Consider the following 23,288-nt stretch of genomic DNA (forward strand, 5'->3'; position numbering starts at 1 on the left):
TCCACCTGGCGCCTCAGTTGGACCAGCGTTCGTGCTGGACGTGCAGACCGCGTGAGACGACGCTTCATCCAGTCCCAAACATGCTCAATGGGGGACAGATCCGGAGACCTTGCTGGCCAGGGTAGTTGACTTACACCTTCTAGAGCACGTTGGGTGGCACGGGATACATGCGGACGTGCATTGTCCTGTTGGAACAGCAAGTTCCCTTGCCGGACTAGGAATGGTAGAATGATGGGTTCGATGACGGTTTGGATGTACCGTGCACTATTCAGTGTCCCCTCGACGATCACCAGTGGTGTACGGCCAGTGTAGGAGATCGCTCCCCACACCATGATGCCGGGTGTTGGCCCTGTGTGCCTCGGTCGTATGCAGTCCTGATTGTGGCGCTCACCTGCACGGCGCCAAACACGCATACGACCATCATTGGCACCAAGGCAGAAGCGACTCTCATCGCTGAAGACGACACGTCTCCATTCGTCCCTCCATTCACGCCTGTCGCGACACCACTGGAGGCGGGCTGCACGATGTTGGGGCGTGAGCGGAAGACGGCCTAACGGTGTGCGGGACCGTAGCCCAGCTTCATGGAGACGGTTGCGAATGGTCCTCGCCGATACCCCAGGAGCAACAGTGTCCCTAATTTGCTGGGAAGTGGCGGTGCGGTCCCCTACGGCACTGCGTAGGATCCTACGGTCTTGGCGTGCATCCGTGCGTCGCTGCGGTCCGGTCCCAGGTCGACGGGCACGTGCACCTTCCGCCGACCACTGGCGACAACATCGATGTACTGTGGAGACCTCACGCCCCACGTGTTGAGCAATTCGGCGGTACGTCCACCCGGCCTCCCGCATGCCCACTATACGCCCTCGCTCAAAGTCCGTCAACTGCACATACGGTTCACGTCCACGCTGTCGCGGCATGCTACCAGTGTTAAAGACTGCGATGGAGCTCCGTATGCCACGGCAAACTGGCTGACACTGACGGCGACGGTGCACAAATGCTGCGCAGCTAGCGCCATTCGACGGCCAACACCGCGGTTCCTGGTGTGTCCGCTGTGCCGTGCGTGTGATCATTGCTTGTACAGCCCTCTCGCAGTGTCCGGAGCAAGTATGGTGGGTCTGACACACCGGTGTCAATGTGTTCTTTTTTCCATTTCCAGGAATGTAGCAAGAATAACTAATAAAATAGGTTATCTTTGGTTAAATAATGTCTAAAAGCTAGATAGAAATCCCATCGTTGATGCAATAAGCGTTTTGTGAAACTTTCTCGTAAATCCATGCTATAGAAGTTTTTTTTTTTAGTTTTTCACATGTGCCTTAAACGTTTGAACAATAAATATTTTTTAGATAAAATTAGAGTTTCATCTCACACCTTATGTCGTTCTCCGCATTCTGTGCTTGCATTGAACCAAAAGGTACATCAAAGGAAAGTTCCCATGAGTAAAGGTAATAATTTCATTTATCAGAGTAAAATAATCTATATGCCATTGCACAGTTGGCAAATTAGTCAGATCAGGACAGAATTTTTATTAAGTAACAAACAGGGCCAAAATGAGTAAAGTTATCTAGAATGACAATTTTATGCCATTTCGCTACTGCTGAGTTTAATATATGTTTTATTATCGGCTAAACGGGAAGGAGTGCGCGAGCTAAGTCCACAGACGCAGTCAGATGCAGGTTGGTCACTTTCATTTATTTTTACCACTAAACTTTCATGCAGTCAGATGTGTATTTTGAGTATTAATTTTCCAACAATATTTTCACGCAGTCAGATAAAGTTCAGTTCAGTTAAATACGCAGTCAGATGCAAGTTTTATTAAAGACTAAAGCAGTCACATGCAGTTCAGTCTAGTTTAAACAGAGAAGTTTTATTAACAACACTTTCAAAGTGCCGGTGACGCCCGACAGCGCTTAACTTCGGTGATCTCACGGGAACCGGTGTATCCACTGCGGCAAGCATCTTAGGTGAATGTTAAACAGCTCAACCGACACCACATACCATAACAGTGAGAAAGGGGTGTGGGGTTGGGAATTGGACGTCAGTGATAGTCGTACCAGAAGTACCTTGGCGCCACGTACCGTAAGGAGGCGTACTGAGTGTAGATGTAGATGTGGATGTAGATTTAGATAATGCATTCTCAGCCCCTAGACTGCAGCTACATACACATACCCTTGGTTTGGTATGCGCCAGACTGCCTACGAGGCTGCAGGTGGTGGCGCTAAGAGAGACGCGTGTTTCTTATCATACATTCCGCAGTGGCAGTAAAGCTGCCGTTGTAAACGCTCGCAGGCAAGAAGAGGTCTCGAAGTGTTGTAACGTGTACTGCTACCTGCCGCTACTATATGCAACTGTGGGGCTTTTGGCCATTCTGCAGGTAAGAATAATGGTAAACAGAGTTGAGGATGAAACTTACCGGCAGATTAAAACTGTGTGCCGGACCGAGACTCGAACTCGGAACCTTTGCCTTTCGCGGGCAAGTGATCTACGAACTGAGCTACCCAAGCGCAACTCACGCCCGTCCTCACAGTTTTAATTCCGCCAGTACCTCGTCTCCTACCTTCCTAACTTCACAGAAGCTCTCCTGCGAACCTTGCAGAACTAGCACTTCTGGAAGAAAGGATACTGCGGAGACATGGCTTAGCCACAGCCTGGGGGATGTTTCTCGAATGAAATTTTCACCCTACAGTGGAGTGTGCGCTGATATGAAACTTCCTGGCAAATTAAAACTGTGTGCCGGACTGAGACTCGAACTCGGGACCTTTGCCTTACGCGGGCAAGTGCGCTTTCCAACTGAGCTACCCAAGCACGACTCACGCCCGTCCTCACAGCTTTAATTCCGCCAGTACCTCGTCTCCTACCTTCCTAACTTAACACAAGCTCTCCTGCGAACCCTAGTAGAGCACTTGCCCGCGAAAGGCAAAGGTCCCGAGTTGGAGTCTCGGTCTGGCACACAGTTTTAACCTGCCAGGAAGTTTCATATCAGCGCACACTCCGCTGTGGAGTGAAAATTTCATTCTAGAATTGAGGATGTTTTAGGTGACGATCAATTTACCTTTCGGAAGGGTAAGGTCACGAGAGATGTGTAACAGAAATGAGACTAGTGAGAGAATTCTTCTCTCTCTCGAAGGAATATAACAAATATCAGAAGAAGCAAAGAGTATACGAAGTGCAGGCTACACAGGAAACGTTGCGATTGATAACTGAAGCACGGGGTCAGGGATTTTCTCTGCCTCGTGATGAGTGGGTGTTGTGTGATGTCCTTAGGTTAGTTAGGTTTAAGTAGTTCTGAGTTCTAGGGGACTGATGAGCATAGATGTTAAGTCCCATAGTGCTCAGAGCCATTTGAACCATTTGATAACTGAAGCAGATCAAGACACTGTCATAGAATTTGTCGACCTGGAAAAGGCGTTGGACAGTTAAAAGCGCTATAATATGTCGATATTCTGAGATATACTGAAGAGCCCTAGAAACTGGCTCACCTGCCTAATATCGTGTAGGGCTCCCGGGAGCACGCAGAAGTGCCGCAACACGACGTGGCATGGACTCGACTAGTCCAATCAAATGCCGTGTGACGAGGGCCTCCCGCCGGGTAGACCGTTCGTCGGATGCAAGTCTTTCGATCTGACGACTCTTCGGCGACTTGCGCGTCGATGGAGACGAAATGATGATGATTAGGACAACACAACACCCAGTCACTGAACGGAGAAGATCTCCGACCCAGCCGGGAATCGAACCCGGGCCCGTAGGATTGACATTCGGTCGCGCTGACCACTCAGATACCGAGGGCGGACACTCGACTAGTGTCTGAAGTAGTGCTGGAGGGAAGTGACTCCATGATTCCTGCTGGGCTCTCCATAAAACTGTAGGAGAACGAGGGGGTGGAGATCTCTTCCAAACAGCCCATTGCAAGGGATGCCAGATATGCTCAATAATGTTCATGCTTGGGGAGTTTGGAGACCAGTGGAAGTGTTTAAACTCAGAAAAAGTGTTCATGGAGCCAATCCGTAAGAGTTCTGGACGTGTGGGGTGCAGTATTGTCCTGCTGGAATTGCCCAAGTCTGTCCAAATGGACATGAATGATCAGACAGGGTGCTTATGTATGTATCACCAGTCAGAGTCGTATATAGACGTATCAGGGGCCTCACGTCACTCCAACTGCACACGTCCCACATCCCCACACCATTACAGGGCCTCCAGCAGCTTGAACAGTCCCCTGCTGACACGCAGGATCCAAGGATTCATGAGGTTGTCTCCATACCCGTACACGTCCATCCGCTCGATACAATTTGAAACGAGACTCGTCCGACCAGACAACATGTTTCCAGGCATCAACAGTCCAATGTCGGTGTTGACGGGCCCAGGCCAGGCGTAAAGCTTTGTGTCGTGCAGTCATCAAGGGTACACGAGTGGGCCTTCGTCTCCGAAAGCTCATATCAATGATGTTTCGTTGAATGGTTCGCACGCTGATACGTCTTGATAGCCCAACACTGAAATCTGCAGCAGTTTTCGGAAATTTTGCACTTCTGCCACGCTGAACCTCGTTGGTCCCCTTCATGCAGAATCCTTTTCCGGCAGATTTGATGTTTTACCGGACTGCATGTATTGACGGTACACTCGTTAAATGGTCGTACAGGTAAATACCCATTTCATCGCTACCTCGGAGATGCTGTGTCCCATCGCTCGTGCGCCGACTATAACACCACGTTCAAACTCTATTAATTCTTGATAAGCTGCCATTGTAGCAGCAGTAACCGATCTGACAACTGCGCCAGACACTTGTTGTCTTATACAGGCGTTGCCGACCGCAACCCCCGTATTCTACCTGTATTTGAATACACATGTATTGTCGCTTCAGAGTATAAGAAATGATGAGCTTCTCCGCAGAATCGGCGAAGAAACTAACACATGGAAAACAAAGAAGAAGAATTGGGATGATAGGAGATGTCTTATGACATTAATGAATGTCATGTACGTTGCCAATTATCCTCCAAAATGATGATGATGTTGGCTCAAGTGTGGATTTCGTGGCATCGAACCAGTCAGAAAGCTACGACAGGTTTCTTAACCGGGTGAACCAGTCGGTGGATTGCAGAACAGGTGCTGGGTTGCACTGAATTCCTGCCTGAATGGCACAGTTTTTATAGCGCTCAAGTTCGTCTGCTCCCGGACATTTTACTTACGTTGTCAGCATGTGGAAGCATTGCTCTATTTTGTTATACATTATCTCAGACACCTCCTACAACTCGGCAACTTAGTGTTGTTAGACGAAAGTAAATTTCAAGAATGATTCATGTTAATTAGCCTTGTTCTTATGTAGGATATAATGAGTATAAATACTGGTGTTACTACTGATGATTGAGAATGGTGTGCTGACAATGTTACATCAGGATTTACGTTATTAGGACAATCAAATCTACAGTTATTACAAGTTTTCAAGCAGGGACGTCGAACAGATGTGCAGAACTATAGACCTATATCTCTAACGTCGATCAGTTGTAGAATTTTGGAACACGTATTATGTTCGAGTATAATGACTTTTCTGGAGACTATACATTTGTTCTGTAGGAATCAGTATGGGTTTCGAAAAAGACGGTCGTGTGAAACCCAGCTCGCGCTATTCGTCCACGAGACTCAGAGGGCCATAGACACCGGCTCACAGGTAGATGCCGTGTTTCTTGACTTCCGCAAGGCGTTCGATACAGTTCCCCACAGTCGTTTAATGAACAAAGTAAGAGCATATGGACTATCAGACCAATTGTGTGATTGGATTGAAGAGTTCCTAGATAACAACGCAGCGTGTCATTCTCAATGGAGAGAAGTCTTCAGAAGTAAGAGCGAATTCAGGTGTGCCGCAGGGGAGTGTCGTAGGACCGTTGCTATTCACAATATATATAAATGACCTTGTGGATGACATCGGAAGCTCACTGAGGCTTTTTGCAGATGATGCTGTGGTATATCGAGAGGTTGTAACAATGGAAAATTGTACTGAAATGCAGGAGGATCTGCAGCGAATTCACGCATGGTGCAGGGAATGGCAATTGAATCTCAATGTAGACAAGTGTAATGTGCTGCGAATACATAGAAAGAAAGATCCTTTATCATTTAGCTACAATACAGCAGGTCAGCAACTGGAAGCAGTTAATTCCATAAATTATCTGCGAGTAGGCATTAGGAGTGATTTAAAATGGAATGACCATAGAAAATTAATCGTCGGTAAAGCAGATGCCAGACTGAGATTCATTGGAAGAATCCTGAGGAAATGCAATCCGAAAACAAAGGAAGTAGGTTACAGTACGCTTGTTCGCCCACTGCTTGAATACTGCTCAGCAGTGTGGGATCCGTACCAGATAGGGTTGATACAAGAGAGAGAGAGAGAGAAGATCCAATGGAGAGCAGCGCGCTCCGTTACAGGATGATTTAGTAATCGCGAAAGCGTTACTGAGATGATAGATAAACTCCAGTGGAAGACTCTGCAGGAGAGACGCTCAGTAGCTCGGTACAGGCTTTTGTTGAAGTTTCGAGAACATACCTTCACCGAGGATTCAAGCAGTATATTGCTCCCTCCTACGTATATCTCGCGAAGAGACCATGATAATAAAATCAGAGAGATTAGAGCCCACACAGAGGCATACCGACAATCCTTCTTTCCACGAACAACACGAGACTTGAATAGAAGGGAGAACCGATAGAGGTACTCTAGTTACCCTCCGCCACACACCGTCAGGTGGTTTGCGGAGTATGGATGTAGATGTAGATGTTGTATGTTTTTAGGTTGGTTAGTACCTATAAGTACATGTTACAAGTGCAACCCATTAATGTTTATTTTCTGCCGGGCAGCAGGTGATGTGTTTAAGTGTGCACGCAAGCTGATAAAACGGGTAGTCTATACTGGCAGGAGTAGTGCAGTTAGTTGGGGAGTTACGGCTGTGCAGAAAACATCAGGTCGTCAAGTTTGTGACGTGTTTGTGGGACGACTGTTCGATACAGAGAGGGAAACAAGCAACACATAGATGTGGATACATATCGAGGTACTACACAAAAATATTCGCCCTGGATAAGAAGATAAAATTACGTGAAGGCCTTCACATCCAGGGAGAGAGCTGCAGTTAATGTATAGAACTATTTACTAACGTTTCACCCCACTAGCGAAAAGCTTCTCAGAGGTAAAACTCTCAACAGAGTATTTCATTCTTCTTTATTTTGACTATGGTTTACAAGGACCATACAACCAACAACGGTCGTAAAGGAAAGGAGAACAGCACGAAATGACGAAGTTAGCATATAAACACACTCTTAAAGTAAAATAAAAGCGCAGTTAGACAAACATCAGAAAGCCGACGGCAGTGATGTCAATAACATTGGAGCAGAATTACAAATACCTCTGTGCAGCACGTTATGAGAAACATGCATATGCTCTTATAGAAAAGGCAAAACATTAATGGGCAAACACCGTATATCACACAATAAGTACAACAAAAGCTGAAGAACAGCTTTGCAAATAACATCACACGACAATGTGAGATTGTAGCATACAGATAGACGTACTTAAAGAAAAACCCAAAATGACAAACACAGTGCAATAGTGCCAGTGAAAACCTGAAATAAAATGCACGAGAGAGCAACAATGTACAAATAGAGGTCTGTACGGAAGTTAAAATACAAATATTACGCACATCATTATGAACTAGGCTGATACCACTTGAAAATAAAGATCTCGGCAACTCATAAACTAAATTTGGTTGCCGGTGGCTTCCAAATAGTCTGCGATCAAGTTATATTTTTCAGAACGGTGGAGAAGATCAGGAACAGTGGTAGGGAGGGAGTAGCCTCTCACAACCAACTTCTAATACAAGCGTAATTGCGCAGCCATGCACTGGGTTCAAATGGCTCTGACAAGGGAACCTCCCCATCGCACCCCCCTCAGATTTAGTTATAAGTTGGCACAGTGGATAGGGTTTGAAAAACTGAACACAGATCAATTGAGAAAACAGGAAGAAGTTGTGTGGAACTATGAAAAAATAAGCAAAATATACAAACTGAGTTGTTCATGGGCAGATAAGCAACATCAAGGACAATCGAACGCAGGAGCGCCGTGGTCTCGTGGTAACGTGAGCAGCTGCGGAACGGAAGGTCCTTAGTTCAAATCTTCCATCGAGCGACAAACTCTTATGTTTTCATCACTTTTTTGGGAGTGATTATCACATCCACAAGGATACCTAAATCGGGCAAGGTAGAAGAATCTTTTTTCCCCATTCGCCAAGTGTACAAGTTAGGTGGGTCGACAACATATTCCTGGTGACGCACATGCCGTCACCAGTGTCGTATAGAATATATCAGATGCGTGTTCCTGTGGAGGAATCGGTTGAACTATGACCTTGCGATCAAATGTTTTCGGTTCCCATTGGGGAGGCACGTCCTTTCGTCTACTAATCGCACGGTTTTGCGATGCGGTTGCAAAACACAGACACTAAACTTATTACAGTGAACAGAGACGTCAATGAACGAACGGACAGATAATAACTATGCAAAAATAAACAAAGTAAAATTTTCACTCCAGTGAATACTCGAACCAAGGACCTCTCGGTCTGCAGCTGCTCACGCTACCACAGGACTACGGCGCTCCTGAGTTCATATAGTCCATGATGTTGCCTATGTGGCCCATGGGCTATTCAGTTTGTATATTTTGCTTATTTTTTCACAGTTCCACACAACGTCTTCCTGTTTTCTCAATTGATCTGTGTTCAGTTTCTCGAGGTCTATCCATTGTGCCAACTTATAACTAAATCTGAGGGGGGTGCGATGGGGAGGTTCCCTTGTGAGCACTATGCGACTTAACTTCTAAGGTCATTGGTCGCCTAGAACTTAGAATTAATTAAACCTAACTAGCCTAAGGACATCATAGACATCGATGCCCGAGGCAGGATTCGAACCTGCGACCGTATCGGTCGCTCGGTTCCAGACTGTAGCGCCCAGAACCGCACGGCCATGCACTCGGAATATGGCAACTGAACTGAAAGCTCAAAACGCACCGAGCTTACAAGCGCATTATGAGTTGTTTAGAGGGCTCCACCTTTCATCACGTGATGCCACATACAAAATTATTTTTTAAAAGTGACATCAATTTCAGTTAAAACACTCTGATTAAAGATGGTATAAAAGTACACAAGGCAAATTGGTTCTTGTATACAAATGGTATATAAAAAGTACTGTAATCGAAGTGTTTACTGTTATCTCCAATAGCGAGTTTCATAGAAATCCTGACAATTGGTGCTTCCCAACAAAATTATGAATGAGCCAGCATTTATCACATCACGTGGACTTGATTTTCTTGTCGTGTTGCTGTACAGTGGCTTGATATGGTGATTTATTTCGACAAGTGGCTACAGTGCAATCCATATCGCTGAATATTTTGCGCTGCAAACTGTGGAACGGAATTTTTAACACGCAGTATACATCAGTTTGTCGCACTAAGGGCGGAATTAAAAACTCAGTGTTTGTCTGTGTATGCCTACGATTTATAACGATGGTAACCCTATAAATGTAGTGTTCCTGGAACCAGTGGCTTAGTTTTGTCGTTGACATGGGGAATCACAGATGTGCCCCATGGCAGCATAAGAAACTGAATTCCAGTGCACCCTCTTAGGGGCTAAAGTTTGCAAAATCTCTTCTCAATGGGCGTCTATGATAGATAACAAAGGTTCCACTACAGTTTACTGTTGCTAGGACCTATGAGCTTGACTGAGAGTCCCTACACTAAAAATTAGTTTGAAGCCACATTCAACTCCCTATGAAGTTGGAATCTGAAAAATCGTCCTATGGTTAGAGAGAAGAGAAAGGAAAAGGAGAGAGAGAGAGAGAGAGACAGAAAGAGGCGTATGGGAAGCATTGATAAGATTTACACGAAGCGCCAAGGAAACTGGTATAGGCATACATACGTAAGCAGCCAGAATACGGCAACGGGCCGGCCGGAGTGGCCGTGCGGTTCTAGGCGCTACAGTCTGGAACCGGGCGACCGCTACGGTCGCAGGTTCGAATTTTGCCTCGGGCATGGATGTTTGTGATGTCCTTAGGTTAGTGATTTTTAATTAGTTCTAAGTTCTAGGCGACTGATGACCTCTGAAGTCAAGTCGCGTAGTGCTCAGAGCCATTTGAACCATTTTTACGGCAACGTCTAGATAAGACGACAGGTGTCTGGCGCAGTTGTTAGATCTGTTACTGCTGCTACAATGGCAAGCTATCAAGATTTACGTGAGTTTGATCGTGGTGTTATAGTCGGCGCACGAGCGATGGGACACAGCATCTCAGAAGTAGCGATGAAGTGGGGATTTTCCCGTACGACCATTTCACGAGTGTACCGTGAATTTCGGGAATCCAGTAAAACATCAAACCGCCGACATTGGTTCGGCCAGAAAAAGATCCTGCAGGAACGGGGCCAACGACGACTGAAGAGCATCGTTCAACGTGACAGAAGTGCAATCCTTCCGCAAGTTGTTGCAGATTTCAATGTTCAAAATGTTCAAATGTGCGTGAATTCCTAAGGGACCAAACTTCTGAGATCACTAATTTGCTAAGTTATGCTAAGAACGACACACACACCCATGCCCGAAGGAGGGCTCGCGCAATCCGTGACATGGCGCCTCAAACCGCGCGGCCACTCCGCGCGACATTTCAATGGTGGACCATCAACGTCAGCGTGTGAACCATTCAACGAAACATCATCGATATGGGCTTTCGCAGCCGAGGGCCCACTCGTGTACCGTTGATGACTGCACGACACGAAGCTTCACGCCTCCCCATGGCTCGTCAACAGCGGCGTTGGATTGTTGATGACTGGAAACATGTTGCCTGGTCTCGTTTCAAATTATATCGAGCGGATGGTCGGGTGCGCACATGGCGAGAACCTCATGAATCCATGGACCCACCATATCAGCAACGGACTGTTTAACCCTTTCAGGGGAAGTGGTTCCGTTTGAAACCACCTACAATTTTCTCATTTTGTGGCGAAAGGGCAGTGGCTACATTTGGGACACCATTCAGCAGCCTAGTTGGTGCTGCCCTCTAGCGGCTGTCACTGGAACCGCTTCCAAATCTGTAAATATTAGCAAGTAGTGAGGCGAGTTGGATAGCCATTTTTGTACGCTGTGAGCGAACGTCTTTGTTCTCAAATTGTGACTGTATTCTTCTTTATTAGGTAACTTTTATGCATGTATTAAATGCAGAATACTGTTCTGTTTACATTAATACTATATGTACTGTAATAATAACCAAAATAATGCATTTATTTCCGTGAATGTTGTGATGGTTTCATTTGAAACCACCCTGTATGTGTTCAGTTTATGCATATATTTCATTTAATTTTTACATTTTTCTGCCTCACTGTATGAAAATTAATACAATAAAAACAAGGAAAAATTAAAAATTAATTTTTTATTTATTTTGCCCCTGAAAGGGTTAAGGCGATTGAGGCTCTGTAATGGCGTGGGGCGCGTGCAGTTGGGGTGATATGAGGCCCCTGATACGTCTAGATACGACTCTGACATGTAAGACGTACGCAAGATTCCTTCCTGGTCACCTGCACCCAGTCACGTGTATTGTGCATTCCGACAGACTGGGGCAATTCCAGCAGGACAGTGCGACACCCCACACGTCCCGGATTGCCACAGAGTGGCTCCAGGAACACTCTTTTGAGTTTAAACACTTCCGCTCGCCACCAATCTCCCGAGACATTAATAATATTGAGCATATCTTGGATTCCCTGCAACGTGCTGTTCAGAAGAGATCTCCACCCCTTCGCACTCTGATTTATGGACAGCCCTGCAGGATTCATGGTGTCACGTACATGCAGCACTACTTAGACGTTAGTGGAGTCCATGCTACCGTTGTGTTGCGGCGCTTTGCTCGCGGGGACTCTACACGATGTTAGGCGGGTGTACCACTTGCTTTGGCTTTTCAGTGGATAAGAGTTGGCGAGCGTGTTACGTCGGAGGACATTCCTCGGTTAAGAGGCAGATAAGCGGGACACGTAGTTTCCTGTAAACCAAAGAGATTACCTCATAGACGGTGACCTTACGAAGTAACAGAGCCCGTCGCGCACCGGAAGGCGCGCAAGGGGTATTGCGTTCAGGCAAGGCTATTCCGAGAAGCGTGTCGCTAGGAGACGATAGTTACTGTTGTATGTACGCAGGACTGCTTTAGACTCTTCCAAGAACAATGGGTCTAATGGCTCTAAGCATTAGGGGACTTAACATCTGAGGTCATCAGTCCCCTAGACTGAGAACTACTTAAACGTAACTAACCTAAGGACATCACACACACCCATGCCCGAGGCAGGACTCGAACCTGCTACCGTAGCAGCAGCGCGGTTCCGGACTGAAGCGCCTAGAACCGCTCGGCCAGAGCGGCCGGCTCGCGAAAAATCTGCGAGGCATCCTGCAGGTCTGCGCAGCTCACACTAATTCATTACCTTATAGCGACAACGAGAGCTGCAGGAAGATGGTGGTGTGGCGGAAGATGGTGTTGTGCCGCGATATCGATGTTGACCTTGAACCCGTGGGCCGACATGGTTCAAATGCTAATCATTTCTAAGAAAAATGGTTCAAATGGCTCTGAGCAGTATGGGACTTAACTTCTGAGGTCATCAGTCCTCTACAACTTAGAACTAATTAAACCTAACTAACCTAAGGACATCACACACATCCATGCCCGAGGCAGGATTCGAACCTGCAACCGTAGCGGCCGCGCGGTTCCAGACTGTAGCGCCTAGAACTGCTCGGCCACACCGGCCGGCGCTAATCATTTCTGCAGAACATACTAACGTACATGTCCTGTAAATACAGGGTGTTACAAAAAGGTACGGCCAAACTTTCAGGAAACATTCCTCACACGCAAATAAAGAAAATATGTTATGTGGACATGTGTCCGGAAACGCTCACTTTCCATGTTAGAGCTCATTTTATTACTTCTCTTCAAATCACATTAATCACGGAATGGAAGCACACAGCAACAGAGCGTACCAGCGTGACTTCAAACACTTTGTTACAGGAAATGTTCAAAATGTCCTCCGTTACCGAGGATACATGCATCCACCCTCCGTCGCATGGAATCCCTGATGCGCTGATGCAGCCCTGGAGAATCGCGTATTGTATCATAGCCGTCCACAATACGAGCACGAAGAGTCTCTACATTTGCTACCGGGGTTGCGTAGACAAGAGCTTTCAAATGCCCCCATAAATGAAAGTTGAGAGGGTTGAGGTCAGGAGAGCGTGGAGGCCACGGAATTGGTCCGCCTCTACCAATCCGTCGGTCACAGAATCTGTTGTTGAGAAGCGTACGAACACTTCGACTGAAATGTGCAGGAGCTCCATCTTGCATGAACCACATGTTGTGTGGTACTTGTAAAGGCACATGTTGTAGCAGCACAGGTAGAGTATCCCGTATGAAATCATGATAACGTGCTCCATTGAGTGTAGGTGAAAGAACATGGGGCCCAATCGAGACATCACCAACAATGCCTGCCCAAACGTTCACAGAAAATCTGTGTCGATGACGTGATTGCAGAACTGCGTGCGGATTTTCGTCAGCCCACACATGTTGATTGTGAAAATTTACAATTTGATCACGTTGGAATGAATCCTCATCCGTAAAGAGAACATTTGCACTGAAATGAGGATTGACACATTGTCGGATGAACCATTCACAGAAGTGTACCCGTGGAGGCCAATCAGCTGCTGGTAGTGCCTGCACACGCTGTACACGGTACGGAAACAAGTGGTTCTCCCGTAGCTCTCTCCATACAGTGACGTGGTCAACGTTACCTTGTACAGCAGCAACTTCTCTGGCGCTGACATTAGGGTTATCGTCAACTACACGAAGAACTGCCTCGTCCATTGCAGGTGTCCTCGTCGTTCTAGGTCTTCCGCAGTCGCGTGTCACAGGCTGGAATGTTCCGTGCTCCGTAAGACGCCGATCAATTGCTTCGAACGTCTTCCTGTCGGGACACCTTCGTTCTGGAAATCTGTCTCGATACAAACGTACCGCGCCACGGCTATTGCCCCGTGCCAATCCGTACATCAAATGGGCATCTGCCAACTCCGCATTTGTAAACATTGCACTGACTGCAAAACCACGTTCGTGATGAACACTAACCTGTTGATGCTACGTACTGATGTGCTTGATGCTAGTACTGTAGAGCAATGAGTCGCATGTCAACACAAGCACCGAAGTCAACATTACCTTCCTTCAATTGGACCAACTGCCGGTGAATCGAGGAAGTACAGTACATACTGATGAAATTAAAATGAGCTCTAACATGGAAATTAAGCGTTTCCGGACACGTGACCACATAACATCTTTTCTTTATTTGTGTGTGAGGAATGTTTACTGAAAGTTTGGCCGTACCGTTTTGTAACACCCTGTATGAACGTCCTATCTCTAGTCGTTCAAGGCGTTCTGTTTCTTCTGAACAAGAGTGTACCATCACTGATGTAAAATGCTACCACTGTACGAAGGGACAGCACGGTGTTGTGCTTCAGCGACAATACAGCGACCTCGGCTGCAGAAGCGTATCCTTTTCTGATTACCTCACACATTAGCATAAACTCGCCAAACTAAACACGAACCCTCTCACCCGACGAGTATGCGACTAAGGTCAAGAGTGGCTGAGGCAAGTGTCCACAGGGAAGCCAGCACACGCCAGTGCACAATCTTACTCGTTTACGTGGCGTTCTGAGTTTTCTACAGTGATCTCCAATATTACGATCTGCCTGGGAAAAAAGTAATCATCTCCATGGAAATCAGTGTTGGTTCTGCAGAACATCCACCACGCGAAATTCAGCTCAGGCTCTTGGCACACGACGTCCTCATTGCCATTCACAAACATCAGCTTGATTTTGTGTCTGTATACCTTCTATAAGCTTTTCATTCTGCAGCAAACTGATATGCAGATATCGCCAAGGTCAATGAATTATACGCATTTAATAACCGCGAAAACGCCACGGAGATGCTGGTACAACTGCGGCTCGCAGACGCTGCAACAGAGGCGCTGTGCACCGTATAGTATTTAGGGGAGAGGGTTGTACCTATTGGTAGTGTAGCTAGGAGCACTTGCTGTTTCACGATCGGTGTTCCAATCCAGCGGTACATTTCAGGATCACATGAAGATGCGCGCACCGGAGACCACCATAAACAGTTTCCGCTGTTTTCTACTGTTTTCAGGGTTTCATTTCTTAATCAGTAAAACGAAACCATTATAGGATTGGCCGTCTGTCTGCTCGACTGTTAAGAACCCTTTTTTTCAGGAACGGGTAGGCGTGTCAAGCTCAAATTTATATCACATAATTGTTAAGATGTAGGGCCCTCGGCAGCGTGAAAGTTGCAGTCTTCTAAGTCAGTTCAGTCAAAAAATATGGCCATTCGTTCCACACATTTTGATACTCAAAAAGTCACTCAGAAAAACGTAATAGGGTACTTGCCATTGACCTAGAATCATTAAATTCTCCGAGAAGCAAGGTTTCACAGTGTAAGGGGAAAAATCAAAAGTTCTTAATTTGTAAATACGTCGTACGAAAAACAAATTTCATTGTCTTTTGTTATCCGGCTTCAGCTATCAAAGTAAAACATTCTACGTCGACTTGGAATCCCTGGGACGATATCTTGCCAGTATCAATGTCGATAAGAGGCAAAAACTGTCAGTATCATCGATTCCCGGGATGGATGGTCTGTCTATATATACATAATTAAGTATTGTCGGAACCTCAGTACACATGTCATAGTCGCAGCTGTTCAGTGTTTATTCTTGCAAAGAGTTTGTAAACATCACAAATTCTACATATTCAAGAACTGAACAATACATTAAGGCTATTGGGAGAATACTGTTTCAGTTACAGAGTTTTGTGCTAAGTAAAATTTTATATATATTCGGGGAAAGACTGCCGGTTACAAAGTGAATGCTATTGTTTCAATATATGGAATAAGAAAATAAAGTTATACTACAGGGCTGGCTAGAGGCGAATGTCTGAAATGTGTTCCCACATAGAGCACTCTCCCGTACTGTCAAAATTTCGAGTCCGTACTTTCGTAGAAGTGTTACGCAACATTAAATGACTTGTTGTATGTAGATGTAAGTTGAGATTATTAGGAAATTGAAGTAATGTCCAAATAGGTATCGACATTTTATCCGCCTGGCTGAAAGACTAGCAACTAATTCATGGCGTAGAGAGACGCCACATCAAACGGCTTACGGAAGTTAAGATCCTGACACCCTGTGACTACAGAATTAATGATAGCCAGTGTCATCCATACTATACAAATGGTTCTAATGGCTCTGAGCGCTATGGGACGTATCTTCTGAGGTCATCAGTCCCCTAGAACGTAGAACTACTTAAACCTAACTAACCTAAGGACATCACACACATCCGTTCCCGAGGCAGGATTCGAACCTGCGACCGTAGCGGTCGCTCGGTTCCAGACTGTAGCGCCTAGAACCGCTCGGCCACTCCGGCCGGCTGCTATACAAACACTCTGCCTGGTAAAAAACCAGACTTTAGATTAACCGGTCAGAATAATGTTAAAACGGTTTCGACGAGATTTTGGCCGCAATCTCAGTGCTAGCAGACAAGCGACACTGCGTGAAATAACCCGCAGAAGTCAATGACAGACATATGACGAACGTATCCGTTAGGACAGTGTGGCAAAATGAGGCGTTAATGAACTATGGCGGCAGAGGACCGACGCGAGCGTTTTTTGCTAACTGCACGATATCGACTGCAGTGCATGTCCTGGGCTCGTGACCGTATCGGTTGGACCCTAGACGGCTCGAAAACCGTCGCCTCGTCTGATGAGTACCGATTTCACTTGTCAGCTAAAGGTAGGGTTCTAGTGTGGCGTAGACTCCACGAAGCCATGGAACAAGGCACCGTGCAAGCTGGTGTTGTCTCCGTAATGGTATGAGCTATGTTTAGATGCAGTGGACTGCATCCTCTGGTCCAACTGAATTGGTCATTTACTGGAAATGGTTATTTAAATAATTGAAAATCCACGATCGCTTCAATCGTTTATTAGATGACCGGTTTCGGCACTCTGAAGGTGCCATCATCAGATCTGAAACGTGGATTAACATTTATAAAACGACCAACGAAAGAACGACCACGAGAGCAGGTTTTTATTATTTTTTATTGGTTGTGACAATGATTTTATCAGATGGTCTGCCTCATATGCCATGATGTCCATATCGTTTTATAAATGTTAATCCACGTTTCAGATCTGATGATGGCACCTTCAGAGTGCTGAAACCGGTCATCTAATAAACGACTGAAGCGATCGTGGCTTTTCAATTATTTTAAGAGCAGAGTGATCGCCCCTCGACACACCATGTGTTCACTGCAAAGGGGAAATGGTTATGTTCGGCTACTTGGACACCATTTCCAATCATTCATGCACTTCATCTCCCTATACAAAGATGGAATTTTTATAAACGACAGTGCGCCCTGTCACCAGGCCACAGTTGTGTGCGATTGGTTTGAAGAACACTTTGGACAAGTCGAGGGAATCATTAGGCCATCCAGATTACACGACATGAATCCCATCGAACATCTATGGGACATAATCGAGAGGTCAATTCGTGCACAAAATTCTGCACCGGCAGCAGTTTCGCAATTATGGACCGCTATAAGGACAGCACGTGTCAATATTTCTCTAGCGGACTTCCGACTTGTTGAGTCCATACTGCTTCAAGTTGCTGCACTATGGCGAGCGGGTACAGTGAGTTATTCCATGACTTTTGTCACCTCAGTCTAAAGCTGTTGGCCAGCGGCCTTGGCACAGTGGTAACACCGTTTCTCGTCAGATCACCGAAGTTAAGCGCCGTTGGGCTGGGCTAGCAGTTGGATGGGTGACTATCTGGTTTGCCGAGCGCTGTTGGCAAGCGGGGTACACTCAGCCCTTGTGAGGAAAACTGAGGAGCTACTTGATTGAGGAGTAGCAGCTCCAGTCTCTGAAATTGACATACGCCCGGGAGAGGGGTGTGCTGACCACATGCCTATGGGCTGAGGATGACACGGCGGCCGGTCGGTACCATTGGGCCTTCACGACCTGTTCGTCAGGAGTTTACTCAGTGTAACGCTGTTACAATCTCTCCTGAGACAAAGTGGCTCACAACTATTGTAACTGGTGGTTGATGTCATGGTTACTGATACTGGGACGGAGGTGAAGTCTGAGCTGGTCCCAAACATATACCATTGGGGATGGATCTGGGTGTCTTACAGGCCAAGGAAGTATAACTCAGTCTCAAGCAAGCAGTTCGTAGACAGAGGCTCCGTCTGCGGACGAGCATTGTCCTTTGGAAAATGGCACTTTGGTACTGTTACCTGAGAGGTAACACATGATGACTTGATGTCATTGTTAATGACATTCGGATGGAGGTGAAGTCTAAGCTAGTCTCACACATGTTCCATTGGGTATCAATCTGGGTGTCTTGCTGGCCACGGAAGTACAACGCAAACAGTTCATAGAGACACGCTCCGTGTACAGATCAGCATTGTTCTGCTGAAAAACGGCACTCTGGTACTGCTACGTGAGAGGTAACGCAGAGTATCCAATGTCATACCATTGTGTCAGCGGTGTTCCCTCAGTCGCTACCAACCCTGAACTGAAGCCATACTCTCTAGTTCCCCACGCCATCACTAACACCGATGTGCTTCACCAAAACTTTCTTAGAATGGGACATCTTTCCAAGTGGCCGTCATGCTCGCCGACCATAGTTGTCCATAGTAGCACAGAAAGAAAGATCCCTTAGCATTTAGCTACAATATAGCAGGTCAGCAACTGGAAGCAGTTAATTCCATAAATTATCTGGGAGTACGCATTAGGAGTAATTTAAAATGGAATGATCGTATAAAGTTGATACTCGATAAAGCAGATGCCAGACTGAGATTCACTGGAAAAATCCTAAGGGAATGCAATCCGAAAACAAAGGAAGTAGGGTACAGTACGCTTGTTCGCCCACTGCTTGAATACTGCTCACCAGTGTGGGATCCGTACCAGATAGGGTTGATACAAGAGATAGAGAAGATCCAACGGAGAGCAGCGCGCTTCGTTACGGGATCATTTAATAATCGCGAAAGCGTTACAGAGATGATAGATAAACTCCAGTGGAAGACTCTGCAGGAGAGACGCTCAGTAGCTCGGTACGGGCTTTTGTTGAAGTTTCGAGAACATATCTTCACCGAGGAGTCAAGCAGTATATTGCTCCCTCCTACGTATATCTCGCGAAGATACCATGAGGATAAAATCAGAGAGATTAGAGCCCACACAAAGGCATACCGACAATCCTTCTTTCCACGAACAATACGAGACTGGAATAGAAGGGAGAACCGATAGATGTATTCCAAGTACCCTCCGCCACACACCGTCAGGTGGTTTGCGGAGTATGGATGTAGATGTAGAACCGTCATTCATCACTGAGCACAATGCGATGTTATTCATAAGCAATTTATGCTTCGCAGATGTGGCATCTTTTCGAATGCAGCCATTTGTGTTGGACTGTTACCAGCAGCTTACACTCGCGACGGTAGTCCCCTTCTCCGGAGCTGTTAGTCTCTGAACAGTGGTGTGGGACGACACCAAATTTAACAGAGTGTCCATTAGTTGTTGTTGTAGACAGGTGCAGATGAAAATGGAAAAGAGCGTTTGGCGTCATTGGCCTGGAGGCCCCTTACAGGGCACGTCCGGTCGTCCTGGTGCAGCTCTTATTACATTGGACGCCACATTGGGCGACCTGCGAGCCGGATGGGGATGAAATGATGATGAAGGCCACACAAAACCCAGTCCCTGAGCAGGAATCGAACGCGGGCCCATAGGACGGCCATCCCTCACGCTGATCACTCAGCTATCGGGGCGGACACAGGTGCAGATGCGAAGGGGTTATGATATGCTTAGTGCACAGTACATTGACCGTCCATTGTGACGTCAGACTTGGTCCACTGGAACCTTGACGATGAGTATGCCTGCCCTCACATTCCTATCCAGTCCATCACTGAGATACTGACACATCCGAATATCCCACAAATCTGGATTTGTACGATTCGACCAGATGGCCAAATGCAGCCCCCCCCCCTTCCCAATGAGACCTCTTTCGAATAGTTAATGCCCTTTGTGAGCTCTACAAGGAAAGGCAGCATGACTAAACACTATCAGCATTAATGGACTCTGCTGACCGTTCTACCTGTCGAGAGCATAGGAACTGTAATGGTTTACGCACCCGCCGATGGTGTACATGGGTACAAAGTTACAGGGACACTGGACTGTATCTCCTGGATGCTTCACTATCCTTGTCAGGCGGTATATAAATTGCTACCACTGGCAACATCATTCTCCGCACTTGCTAATTCGTCGGACACAATCTTTGCTTCCTTCATCTGACAGAAAGTGCGCTGTATGACGGCAGTATGATTTGGAAGATTTGTCTGTGGCCAGTGACGGGTACTTTTCTTGTCATCCACTACCAGAAAGTACCAGCGATTTTCCATAAAAATGACACCTGCAACCCTTCTGTACAATGAAACATTAAGAAAATCCTCTTGATGAGGAAGCCATACGAGTATTTAATAAGTATTGTAACACTTTTTTTGTGAAAACTACCTGGTTTTATTCAGAATTCCAGTACACCATATTATTCCCCACTCTTTTGGATGCAAACCGCCATTTCTGAACAGAATCTCCGTTCAAAGCTATGGCCTTACGCCACCTCACTGGCAAGGCACGTATGCCCGCACGGTACCACTCTATTGCTCGGCATCGGAGCCAGCGTCTTAGTGCATCGATAATCTCCCCACCACACACGCACTGCTCCCCTTGGAGTGCATTTTTCATCAGGCCAAACAGATGGAAATCGGAAGGTTCGAGATCCGGGCTGTAGGGTGGACGAGGAAGAACTGTCCAGTGAAGTTTTCTGAGTACCTCCCGCATGCACAGGCTTGTGCCGTCATGGAGAAATTCATTTGCATCTTTGTGGCGACCAACATGTTGATGTCGTTTCTTCAATTTCCTGATGGTAATACAACACACGTTAGAGTTTATCGTCACACCATGAGAGAGGTTTTCTTTTTCTTTTTTTTAAATGGTTCAAATAGCTCTGAGCAGTAAGGGACTTAACTTCTGAGGTCACCAGTCCCCTAGACCTTAGAACTACTTAAACCTGACTAACCTAAGGACATCACACACATCCATGCCCGAGGCACGATTCGAACCTGCGACCGTAGTGGTCCCGCGGTTCCAGACTGTAGCGCCTAGAACCGCTCGGCCACTCTGGCCGGACCATGAGGGAGGACCACAAACAGAATAATCTTAGATCGTCGGCATGACTATCAGCTCAGGATGCTGCTTTGAACTTTTTGTTTTGAGGAAAGGTGTTGTGGGGCAATGCCATGGATTACCGCTTTGTTTCCGAATCGAGGAAACGAACCCATGTTTCGCAGCCTGTGGCGACGTTCAACAACAAATTATCACAAGTAGCCTCGTAATACGCAAACAGTTCCTCAAAAATTGTCCTTTTTTTGCTCTTTATGCTATTCTATTAGGTGGCGAGGAACACAGAGTCCAAATGGTGGACTAGTGTGTCAGCTCTGCCACCAGAGACGCCCAGTTGCGCTGCGAGGTGCCTGATTGAGATTCGCCGATCACCTCGAAAGAGAGTGTCCGCACGTTCTAACATTGCAGGTTTCCACAGTTCTGTGCGACCGGCCACCACACGGGAGATGGGACAGGTTTGCACTATCTTGTTGCGTTGAAGAGAGACGTCTCGCTCAACGACTCACCATGCTTTTGTTCACTGCCATTCTGCAAGCGCATATGAATGTCTGCGATGCTCTGGTTTTCCGCCAAAAGAAACTCAATGACAGCTCTCTGCTTGGGACGCACTTCCGTTACGGACGCCATTTTTAGGGCTACGTAAAGCGCCGACAGCCATCGAAACTTCATGAAACTGTAGGGTCTGAAACGGGAATATTCCACAATGTCCCACAACAAAGTCCGCATTTTTTCAGCCGAAACTGTCCAATAAAAGTAGAAAAAAATTTCAAATTCCTAAGGGACCAAACTTCTGTGGTCATCGGTCCCGGGACTTACACACTACTTGAACTAACGCTAAGGACACCCATGCCCGAGGCAGGAGTCGAACCTCCGGCGAGAGGGGCCGCTCAGCCCGTGACATGGCGCCTCTAACAAACGGCTAAAAAAAAAAGTTGCATTACTTACTGAAGGCCCCTTGTAATATTCTAAAATCCTGTAGTGTAAAGTAATCGGTTTCAGTTACTCGTATGTTCCACGTGTTTTATGAGCTGTCACGTATGCAGGAGCCCTATCTAGTAAAGCTATATAGTCAAATAAAACGTGCTGAATCTCATATTATGGTTATCATTTTTGGACATGCTGCCGTAAAGTTTTTATTCCGCGGGCGTTTTTACGTATTGATATTCAGATCTGAAGATGGTCGTCACAGACCGAAATCGGCAGACGTTTGCTACAAATCACTTGAGTTGCAGAGAATTATAAAGTAATTACCCTGCAAGGAAAAATTTTTATGATGCGATCAATCTCCTAGTCATTCTTCGCAATATATTTCAATCCTAGAGTGACCCGGACTCGCATTCTGGAGGACGACGGTTCAATTCCGCCTCCGGCCATCCTGATTTAGCAAAATTTTGTACATGGATGCACGTTCAGAGACCGTGAATAGTTACAATTGAAAGAAAAACAGCCCTCGGTCACTATTTTTAACGAATTAACCGGGTTTCAACACTGCTAGGAAGTCAAAGTCCGTTTTGCAACCTGCACCACGCAAGTAACGAGCAGCCCTTAGTGGCTCGCCATTACAGTTTTCTTTATCTTAAATATCTTTGTGACTAATGACCTTTTGGCAAATTTCTTATTTTATAAATGACATGCAAGTACTGGCAGTCTTTCACGATAATTCCGTACTTTATACTATGTTTTTAGTCATAATTCTGTGACCATGTTATAGAACATACACCATTCTTTGATTCAAATTCTGAGGAAGACTCTCCTGGCAGTGTTTAAACCCCGTTAATTCGTTAAAAATAGTGACCGAGGGCTGTTTTCCTTTCAATTGATCCTGAATTAGGTTTTCCGTGATTTCCGTAAATTGGTCCAGGCAAATGCCGGGATGGTTCCTTTCAAAGGGCACGGCAGACTTCCTTCCCCGTCCTTCCCGATGACTTCGCTGTCTGGTCTCTTCCCCCAAACAACCCAACCCAACACAGAGTGCCATTTCTGCGGCGTGG

This window comes from Schistocerca americana, chromosome 10, assembly GCF_021461395.2.
Source record: "Schistocerca americana isolate TAMUIC-IGC-003095 chromosome 10, iqSchAmer2.1, whole genome shotgun sequence".
In the NCBI taxonomy this organism is placed as follows: domain Eukaryota; kingdom Metazoa; phylum Arthropoda; class Insecta; order Orthoptera; family Acrididae; genus Schistocerca; species Schistocerca americana.